Source organism: Chroicocephalus ridibundus, chromosome 6 (genome assembly GCF_963924245.1).
Source record: "Chroicocephalus ridibundus chromosome 6, bChrRid1.1, whole genome shotgun sequence".
Lineage (NCBI taxonomy): Eukaryota > Metazoa > Chordata > Aves > Charadriiformes > Laridae > Chroicocephalus > Chroicocephalus ridibundus.
The window spans coordinates 7,659,950-7,669,728 of NC_086289.1; positions in this window are offsets into that span (position 1 = coordinate 7,659,950).

Genomic DNA, 9,779 nt, shown 5'->3' on the forward strand with positions numbered 1-9,779 from the left:
GCCATAGATGGACCTGTTGGAGCGGGTCCAGAGGCCACGAAGATGCTCAGGGGGCTGGAGCACCTCTCTGATGAAGACAGGCTGAGAGAGTTGGGGGTGTTCAGCCTGGAGAAGAGAAGGCTCCGGGCAAACCGAGCCCTTACAGCAGCTTTCCAGTATCTGAAGGGGGCCTACAAGAAAGCCGGAGCAGGGCTTTTTCAAGGGCATGGAGTGACAAAATGAGGGGTAATGGCTTCAAACTGGAAGAGGGGAGATTTAGGTTAGGCATCAGGAAGAAATTTTTCACTCTGAGGGTGGTGAGCCCCTGGCCCAGGTTGCCCAGAGAAGCTGTGGCTGCCCCATCCCTGGAGGGGTTCAAGGCCAGGCTGGACGGGGCTTGGAGCAACCTGGGCTGGTGGGAGGTGTCCCTGCCCAGGGCAGGGGGTGGAACAGGATGATCTTTAAGGTCCCTTCCAACCTAAACTATTGAATGATTCCATGTTAAAGGAAAAAACCCTACCCTGCTCCTGCACACACAAGAGGAAAACAGGGAGGCCAGTGCAAGGGATGAGGGAAAGGCGGCCGTGACTCTTGTGCGACTTCAGAGAGCTGGAGGAGCTGGGGATGTAACTGGAGGCATCTCAGGCACTGGAGGAATCACAGAGTGGGCAGGGGATGGGGTGGGAGCCGCGCAGCCCAGCTCCTCTTCAAATAACCAAAGCTAAAGCCGCGCAAGTGTGGGGCCACTCCTGAAGCATCCACTTACGTCTAGCCCAGGTTTCGCTGCCTGCAGTAGCAGACTGGCAGCTACAGATGTTTTTTTTCTTCTCCTGTGACATCAGTCAGAAAGAGCCGGCTTCTGCATAGGGGCAGGAGGGGGGAAGAGGCAGAGAGAGAGAAGAGGGAAAAAAAATAAGCAGAAGTAATTTATTCGGGATCTTTGAGAGGATAATAGCCAATTATTTGTTTATAACACTGGTTAAATTTTCATTAGGCAGATTAATGGAATATCATGTACTGTCAACATTGGACTGAGGGGTGGTCTGTAAGAGATAAACGGGCAAACAGTCGATGTGTCTCCCTGAGTAAATTAGTTTTTGCTTTCCTGTTTTTCATATGAAAATGGAAAGGTGGACAAGGTGGTGCATTTTAAAACAGGTCTCAAGATGGGCCAAATCAGTTAAATATGAAAGCAATTCCGGTAATAAATACATTATAATAACTTAGCATCGTGCCTATCATTTTGATTTCATGAAAGTCTGGGATAATGTAGATTTTTAACCTGCTCTCTTAATACACATTTCCTCTTCCTGAACTTCAGCGTTTCTTGCTGTGAGGTGAAAGCATATTACTTTTTTTTTGCCTGATTTTTCTGTGTAATCTGTTCAGTATTACAGCTGGTAAGTGCTAGAGGCTCACAGCTCTTTCTTGTGAATTCCGGTATTATCATACCGGGTAGCATGAGCAGTCCCCTCTAAGTACTGTATTATCAGCATCAGAACCCCTGAGTGGTTATGGTTGCATATCGTCCTCTTTTGAAGTCAGAATATTTCTCAACGTATTAGCCTGGGATTTTCAGACGAGCCACGGAGAGGCAGACACCCAAATTTCAGTGGGAGCCGGGCCCATAAGTCCACTTAACCTCCTTGAAAAAGCTCAAGAGGTGTTACAGAAGAGCAAAGCTGCGCAGAGGCTCTTGTCAGCCTCGTCACCTTAATTTGACTTCGCAGCTCTGCTGCTCTCGGCGCCACGCGGGTGGGTGGAGAAGTGAGGTCCTCTCCAGCCAACACACAGATCTCTAATGCACAGGAGGTTTAAAACAGCCCCAAGACATTTCATTCAGACTTGACTGTTAATGCTTACAAAGCATAAAATGGCCTCTTGCTATTAGAAATGGCAAAATATTTATTCCTGATGACATATTATTATCACAGTGCCAGGCAGGTTTCCATTTACAGAGAGCAGTTGGTGACATTTGCTCATTTAGGTCACAAGTCTGCTCAGTTTTGAGGCTGTATAGTCCTTCCAAGAATAATGTTCATTCTTATGCTTCTTAAAATTCTGATTTTAATAACCATCTCTACCGTAATGATCTGATATTTTGTTTACGAAATCCCCAAGTACTTACATAAGGTGTTAATAAAAATCCTTAGACATGGTGAGGGGACAACTCATACTTCTCACGTTACCTGACCTCATCAGAACATCTGTAAAGAAAACAGCTGAGAATTAAGTACCGATGCATGGCATTGGTCTAAAATAATATTCCTTGGGTTTGTTGTTGCAGCCTTCTTAAAAGTCCCCCTCTTGTGTGATCACAGACTTACCTTTGGAAGTCAATTTTCTCTATTTTCATCAACCAGGAGGCTCACCGCACTCTTCGTCTGCCACACAACGTGGTGCCTTGCCACGCGTCAACAGAAGGAGCAGCAGCGGCAGCCTGGCTCCAGGCCACGCCAGCGTCTTCATACTGGTCTCGAGGGATAAGAAAGTTCCCTCCAGATTCTTAAATTCATTTAAGTATTGCATTGTGGACTGGTTTTTCCAAGTAGAAGTTGTCTATTGATACCTATAAGGCGTTTCTCCACAGGTATAAGGTGTTTCTCATCTACAAATGGTTTCTACGTGATTGATAGCTGTAACCGTGGTTTAGTCTCTCCCTGAAAATGTAGCAGCCCAGCGAGGCAGGGACCCCACCACACGCGGGTGGTCAGGTGCATGTTCGTAAATCAGTCTGAAATCAAGCTGAAATATCGAGAGCTCTTGATAAACACCGGACATTGAGTTATGTGTATGACAAAAAGATACACCTGACTTTCAGAAACTGAAAGGAAATCCTGTTTTCAAAGCAACCGAGGTTTTATCTGAGATTCTTAGGTTGGACTTGTATAGACCCAATCCCGGCCCTGGTCCTACAAGTGTATGATGTCCAGAAACAGTTTTGACTTTAAACAGGGACAAAGGTAAAAACTGAGACGTATTCAGGAATTTCATGTTTAAAAATGTTTTTTATTTTTAAGGCCTTGTGATGGACATTTTAAAACATTTAATTTTGATTATGCCAGAATGTTACAATAAAAGCAGACATATTTTAAAACTTCTCGGAAGAAACTGAATTGAATCAAACCAAAACCAGAACGACTAGTGAAACATTCCTCTTGAACATGAACCTGTTTTTATCAAAATCAAGACATCCCTGAGAAAAAAACCCCAACATTTTATGATAGGAAAGTCTCTCTGCAAACAAACGTCAGCAAATATTACTGAATCGTTGGGTGCACAGTGCTGAAAAACATGCACTATTAAGAAGTGGGGGGTTTCTGATAAGATCAGACCCACTGCGATAACCCACTCATTACAAGTGATTCTAGTTCCCTTGGACCAGTTTAAATCTTGCCAACTTCCATGAAGAAGCCCTTAATTACACCCGTATCTAAGCGGTGTAAAGGAAATCAGAACAGATCCCCGACAGCGATGCCGCATGAGCTACGCCGAGTGTTGCTGTGAAGTATATTCTATAGTTTCCATTTTATTTTTGACTGAAAGTTGTTGCTGTGATGCAGGATCTGTGCTGGCATCTTTAAGGAGTTAAAATGTTTGCTCGCAAAGTTATGGATGTCTATAATGAATGGGATTATCTGTACTACTCATCAGCGCGGAAAGAATAGCGCTAATAATGCAAGTAAATTCTCATCTTGCAGATGTTTTTCTGTTTCATCTTGGAAGCGAATCTGTTCACTCATAAATCTTGCTTTGGTTAAAAAAAAATAAAAACAAAGAAAGAATTAGTATTCTAGCAAGTCCTCTCCAAGGAATGACATTCATCATTTTCAGTGTAAACGGAATGTTGCAAGAACTGATAGACTCTATTTTTCTTGTATGAATTTAAAAGATACGTGAACTTTGGAGGGGAAAAAAAAAGAGAATTATTATGTACTTGGTTTTAAATGCTGTGAAGTATGAAGTCCATCCTGTAAACAATTCCTAACAGGCATGGTAACAGCTAGCAAAGGTGTTACTCCAAAACTCCCAGCAGTATTTTTGTTGTAGTTCCATTGAAGAAAAATATTCGCTAAGAAAGGAATTAATTCCCTCCCTGTATCCATCCAGAGATTCTCCATTTGTGTGAATGGAAGATACACGTGCGTATATGGAGGTATCTTTTTTCCTCACAAATAGTCCATATGATAAGCTCATAAGGGTTTTGTGGAGTATTTATATGTCCCTTCCTTGCTGTGAGCCAGACTTCTCTCACAAGGGATAAAATTAGCAAAAGCATCAAAGCAGACATATTTTTAGCAAGTATCCTTCATTCCCACAGCGTTTGTCCCAAACCTTCCATTTTGAAAAAAAAATTAAAAAAAAAAATCCCCCCATAAGGATGAGGCAAAATGTGAGATTCAACTTGTGCACACAGATATCTGCCATTCCAGAGGACGGCAAGTTTCCACTTCCCTAAATGAAGAGGTCTGCTTTCACTGAGGAACTAATGAAGTCTGACCCTCTATTAACTAGAAAAGGAGCCTCAGTTTAGCTGAGTTTTTTAATGATGTTAATGCAATTTATCTACCGCATAGGGAGACTAATCTCCACGTTTCAATACATTAGTCAAAATGAGGTGGTCTCTATACCATTTTGGGATTAGGACATGTACTAGAGACTTGCCTTTTTCCTCGGATGTAATTTTTTCTTTTCAGGCCATCACCATCAGTGCCCCTTACCTGCGGTACTCAAAATAACCAGCAACACGCGGTATGCAAGCTGAGGCTTTTAAAGGAGACTAAATCAGTTAGGCTCCCAAATCCCATCAAAGGACAGTTGTGCTTGGTCCCTCATCAATCTCAAATCCCTTTGGAAATCCTGACATTAATTCATGCTAAAGGATCAAATGGGTCCTACAAGGCAAGGGGTTCGGTGGCTGCTCTGTTAGAGGAACAGAAAGAATAAAGTCACTCTCTGGTGACTCCCCAAAATACCTTCCTTCGGAAATGGCCTAGTGAGATCTCCTGGCCTGCTATCATGCATTATTTTCATTTAAAACAATTAATAACATCCCGAGACTCACAGATATGATCTCTGCTTCCAGTTATATTCGAGCCTCTGCCTGCAAAATTCGACCAACTCAGTTTTAAATACAACACCTAGGATGTTAACAAAATATGTTTCACGTGGCTGGTAAAGTGGCTGCTTTTTATTTCAAAGCCATTGACTTCAAAGGCCGCTTGGATTGTGTGTGTGTGTGTGTGTGTTTTCTTTTAAAAATCTTCATACTGTTTCTGTCTTTTTTTCTCACTATCAAATAGATCATTACATTTTCAACACTTAAGGACAAAAATTCTTCTCTCAGATCTGCACGGCAGATCTTGACAGTAATATTCAGCTCTTCCCCACATGCAGGGAACTCCTGTTGACATCAAGGAGAGAAATGGAGACATGTGCAGGTAGGTCTAAAGAGAATGCCGGCACCGAGATCCTCTGGCCGAAATCTGGTAGGAAATCTGACCCCATTTTCCAAGTACCCCAAGGCCTCGGGATTTTGGTGCCCGGTTTCCCCTACGTTTCAGCAGCTGATCTTGAGGAGCCATTGAACACCCGTTTTCTGTTACCGTCTGCAGCTCAGAATTTCTGCTACAGTGTTCGGGGCTATATTGACACCCCCTCACGTTCACCTGCAGGTTATTCCCTTGCTGCCAGGGTTATTTTTGATAAACCGCAGATTTGATTACCCCCGTCACCCATTTAGTTGGCTGTGCATTTAGGAACAACCTTCTGGTTTTGCTTGTCTTTCTTAGCACTGTGTTTGCCATGAACCTTGGCACTGGTGAGTTTATGTTTGCGTTGTGTTTATTCCTACGCCACAAACTCATTAATAACATGAACTCTGTGGCAAGTGTCAGTCGATGGCCAAGGGAGGGGATGTTTACTTGTTTATTGAGCTTGGGTAATGGTAATAAAGTATTTGTGAAACAGAAGAAGCTTGGACAGATGGCTGCTTATTACAGTTCAACATGCCAGGAGGTTGGTGCTGCTCTTCACTAACATGTAAGGCTTTATTTCATTTCTGTTTTGACTTGTACCTTGGATATGTCCTCAGAACTTTTCTAAGCATCTTCTTTTCCCATCTTTTCAAACAATGAAAACAAATCCAATGCCAAAAAAGGCCAAGTATGAAAAGGAATGTCTCAGCCATGTTAAAATATCTTCCCCAAAAGCCCAGCTACCATGGAGAAGGATTAGCCATTTAAATGGGCACATTTAAAAAAAAAATTTAAAAAAAAAGCCATTATGATAGATTTTTTCCTTCGCTTCTCATTTCAGTCTTCCATTGTGTATGTTTAATGAATAGCACAAGGAGGGTGAATAAGTTAAATAAGAAAAATAAGGCCATGGCTAACTTAACTTAACTAGTTATATGATTAATTCTTTGCTCTAGCTATTTTACTCATGTGGGAGTGTTTGTGTGCGTTATGAAACGTATATTCAAAATCAGTGGTTCAGTTGTTTAAAGTTGTAAGGTTTTTATTTATATAAATGCACATCTGTTGTCAAATAGAGCAGCTTAAAGGGAATCTTATTGTGAGCAAAATTCAGACTAAGATCCAGGAGGACGGAGAATCAGACTTTAAATAAACCAGAGGCTTTTTGCTGGTGTAAACATTTCTCAGCTATACCCTAACTGATCTCGTAAAGGACTTTTGTGGAGAATACCTGTACAGAACATTGCTTTGGATACCATCACCTCTCCCTTGCAGCCATCCCCTGATGATGGGTTTGCCCATGTTCTCTTCTGCACGTTGAAGGGCGAACAGAGCAGAGTACACTCATGAGAAGGTTCATCAAAAGCTGTCCTCCAGAGAACACAAAAACCCTCCCTGAAGCTTTGCAAGAATCACTCCTGAGCAACAGCTCCACGCCGGAGCCATTGTCCCGTCAGTAGAAGTGTAAATCACAGCGTATGGGCTTCTAGCTTTACCCACCACTCAGAGGACACATCAAAGCAAAAATATAGTGGTACTGCCTGCAGCCCCCAAGCCTACAGCCAAACCAGAAAGGAATAAAGGGGATTTGAGACACAGCCGATGCTGACTTACCCCCGCTGTGTTCAGTCTCACAGTTGAAGTCTCTGTGTTAGATGTTCAATTGCACCGATTTCTCCCTACAGTCAGCTCCGGGCTGATCTTCAGATCATCACTGATGATGATGGCCTGAAAAGAAAAAAATTACAACTTTTCAACCTTTGCCATAGCAGACAGCAAAGGGAGAGGAACAGGATTCAATCTGTTAAACTGCTTTTGGCCCACCTCAGGAAAAGAAAATTTATCACATTCTGTCAAATCCTTCTATTAATATTTGTGTAAACAGAGGGAGGAAAGTCATGATGTGTAATTCAACCATATAAGATGAAGGTGATTTTCTGACTTTTTGCTGGGTAATGGGAAGATTCATGGTAACTTGTGACCTTCCAAAAGTGTCTGAAGGGCATATCTGACCCTCAGCAAAGAAACATTTTCCCAAACTTGCCAAATTATGCATAAAAACGAAATATATTCCTGTGCTGCAATGCAATGTATGCCCTTCAACAGAGACTACCTTGAATTCCAAATTTTTAATGATGCCTGATGATGTATTTACACAGAAACTTTCAAAACATTAGTAGCAAGAAATCCCTGACCTGATCAGTTTTTCCTTCCAAATTAGGAGAAATCTTGGAATGGCACCTCTGTCTTCACCCGTATCCTCTCTTTTGTCTGCATGCTCATGACAAGTTAACAAGGAAGATTGACATTTCCTTATATTTTAGAGCTGACATGAAAACTTCTCCAAACTTTGCACCCTTAACCTTCAGAATAACAACAGGAACCAAGAATTATGTCTGATATCACTCCTACTTGGACAAACGTTGCTGAACTGTGCTGACACTGGCTGGGGGATGCTTGGGGGATATTTTGTGAATTGCCCTTGGATTTGAGGCTGACCTGCACAAAGGGACTCTTGCAGACCGAAGGCTGGCTTGGGACCTTCTGCCTGGTGTCTGCAACAGGCACCCCATGGGGAGAAAGGATCTGGGGACAGGGTCAGCCCCCACTATCGCACCCTTGGGGATGTCCTTTCCCAACAGAGCCAAGGTGGGCTCCACATGAAAGAAGGAGCTACACCTCCTATGGGCCGTGGATGTCCCTCCCAGGGAGGGCATACTGGACTCTCAATCGCTGAGCTTATTGAATTTTTTTTAATTTTAGAACTTCAGTTTATTTTTTATCATTACTGTTGCCTGTCACAGTTTTTCAGAAATGCACACACACACCAGAGCTTTAGGATCAAATGGAAAACTGAATAAATCAACATATTATTGATGATGGATTAAAACTATTTCCGGCAGAGTAATCTCTCGCGGTGCATCTGTTGAGGAGCACTCTGTTATCCTTTTGGGCATCTTTTAGGTGTATTAATTAGTACCAGCTGTAACTGGTACCAGCTGTAACGGCTTCAACTCTGAGAGCTGCTGAAGGGAGCCCCCGCCGGGGTTCGCACGGCCCCTTGGGGTGCACGTGCTCTCCCCGACGGGCGCTAGGGATGCGGGGGGAGGACACGTGCTGGGATGATCAAACGCTCCGTGTGACTGCAGACGGGGGGTGTGAGGTGGGATGTGGCCGTAACCCCTTTCATGACATACACGCTATCATAGCGTATTAAAGTATACATTACCACTAAACATAAGTGACATCGTTTTCCATGTTAGCGTCTCATGCATTTCATTTATAATTTAAGACTCTTATGAACCAGACTGATAATCAGAGCTCTTGAATTGTTCTTGAACTGTTGCAAAAATAAAATATTACGGGACTATTTCAACTTGGTCAGATACTATCTTCCTTTGTACAGCTGGTACTGCCTTTTCATTCTGCAGCAAAGTGTCTGAGGTCAGGGAGTGCCTTCCTCTTTGTCTGGTCTCTATTAACTCTCTCTGGAAAAAGTTGTCCTCTAACAGATTTTTTCCCCCAGCATGCCTTTTTTGGGACTGATCCTTTAAATTTCACAGAAACAAGCTGCTATAGCTTTTGAATGAACTTGCTGCTATTTGCTCACGCTCTCTCCCTTTTCCAGCTGGTAAGTGTTAACTCACATTGCCTTTCCTTGCAGGTTTTCATTTCTTATTCCTGGGAAGTACATTTTCACATAGGGAAAAAAAAAAATAAAATCCCATAAGTCCTAGCAAATCCATTTAAACACAGATGTAGCCATTTTACGGTTGTTGCTATGACAGTTTGGCAAAGGTTATGCATACTGTAAAACCTATCTTCCGAGGAGAGAGAGATCCATGTATGAGCAAAGGCGGAAGGTGGAACCCAGCCTCATCCATGCTGTTTGTTTGGTAGGGAAAGGAAAAAGCTGAAGGAAACTCTGCCCATCATGATAGCTCTTCCATTACACCCGCCAGCATATAAATGGAGTTCAGGGTCAGTGAAATAATAGAAGCAGAAGACTGGTCGTGGGAATGAGAAGATGAAAAGGAGGTAATTTTCTGTTTTTTCCTGGTTATTCAAGCAGAATTTAGCCTGGACTAGTAGAGAAAGGGGACAAGTCTACCAGAGAACATCTCCTGTCAGAAAATAATATGTTTTAATCCATGTAATGCTGCACATGGTTCAGCCCTTAATGTAGACACGGACACAGCATAACAAAACTTATTCATTAAGAGTAAAGCCATATTTAGCGCACTGTGAGGTAACCCCTGCTAGTTAATTCACTTCCTAATATGATGTATTTCTCAGTGTAAATAAAGCCCAAGATGCGTCAAA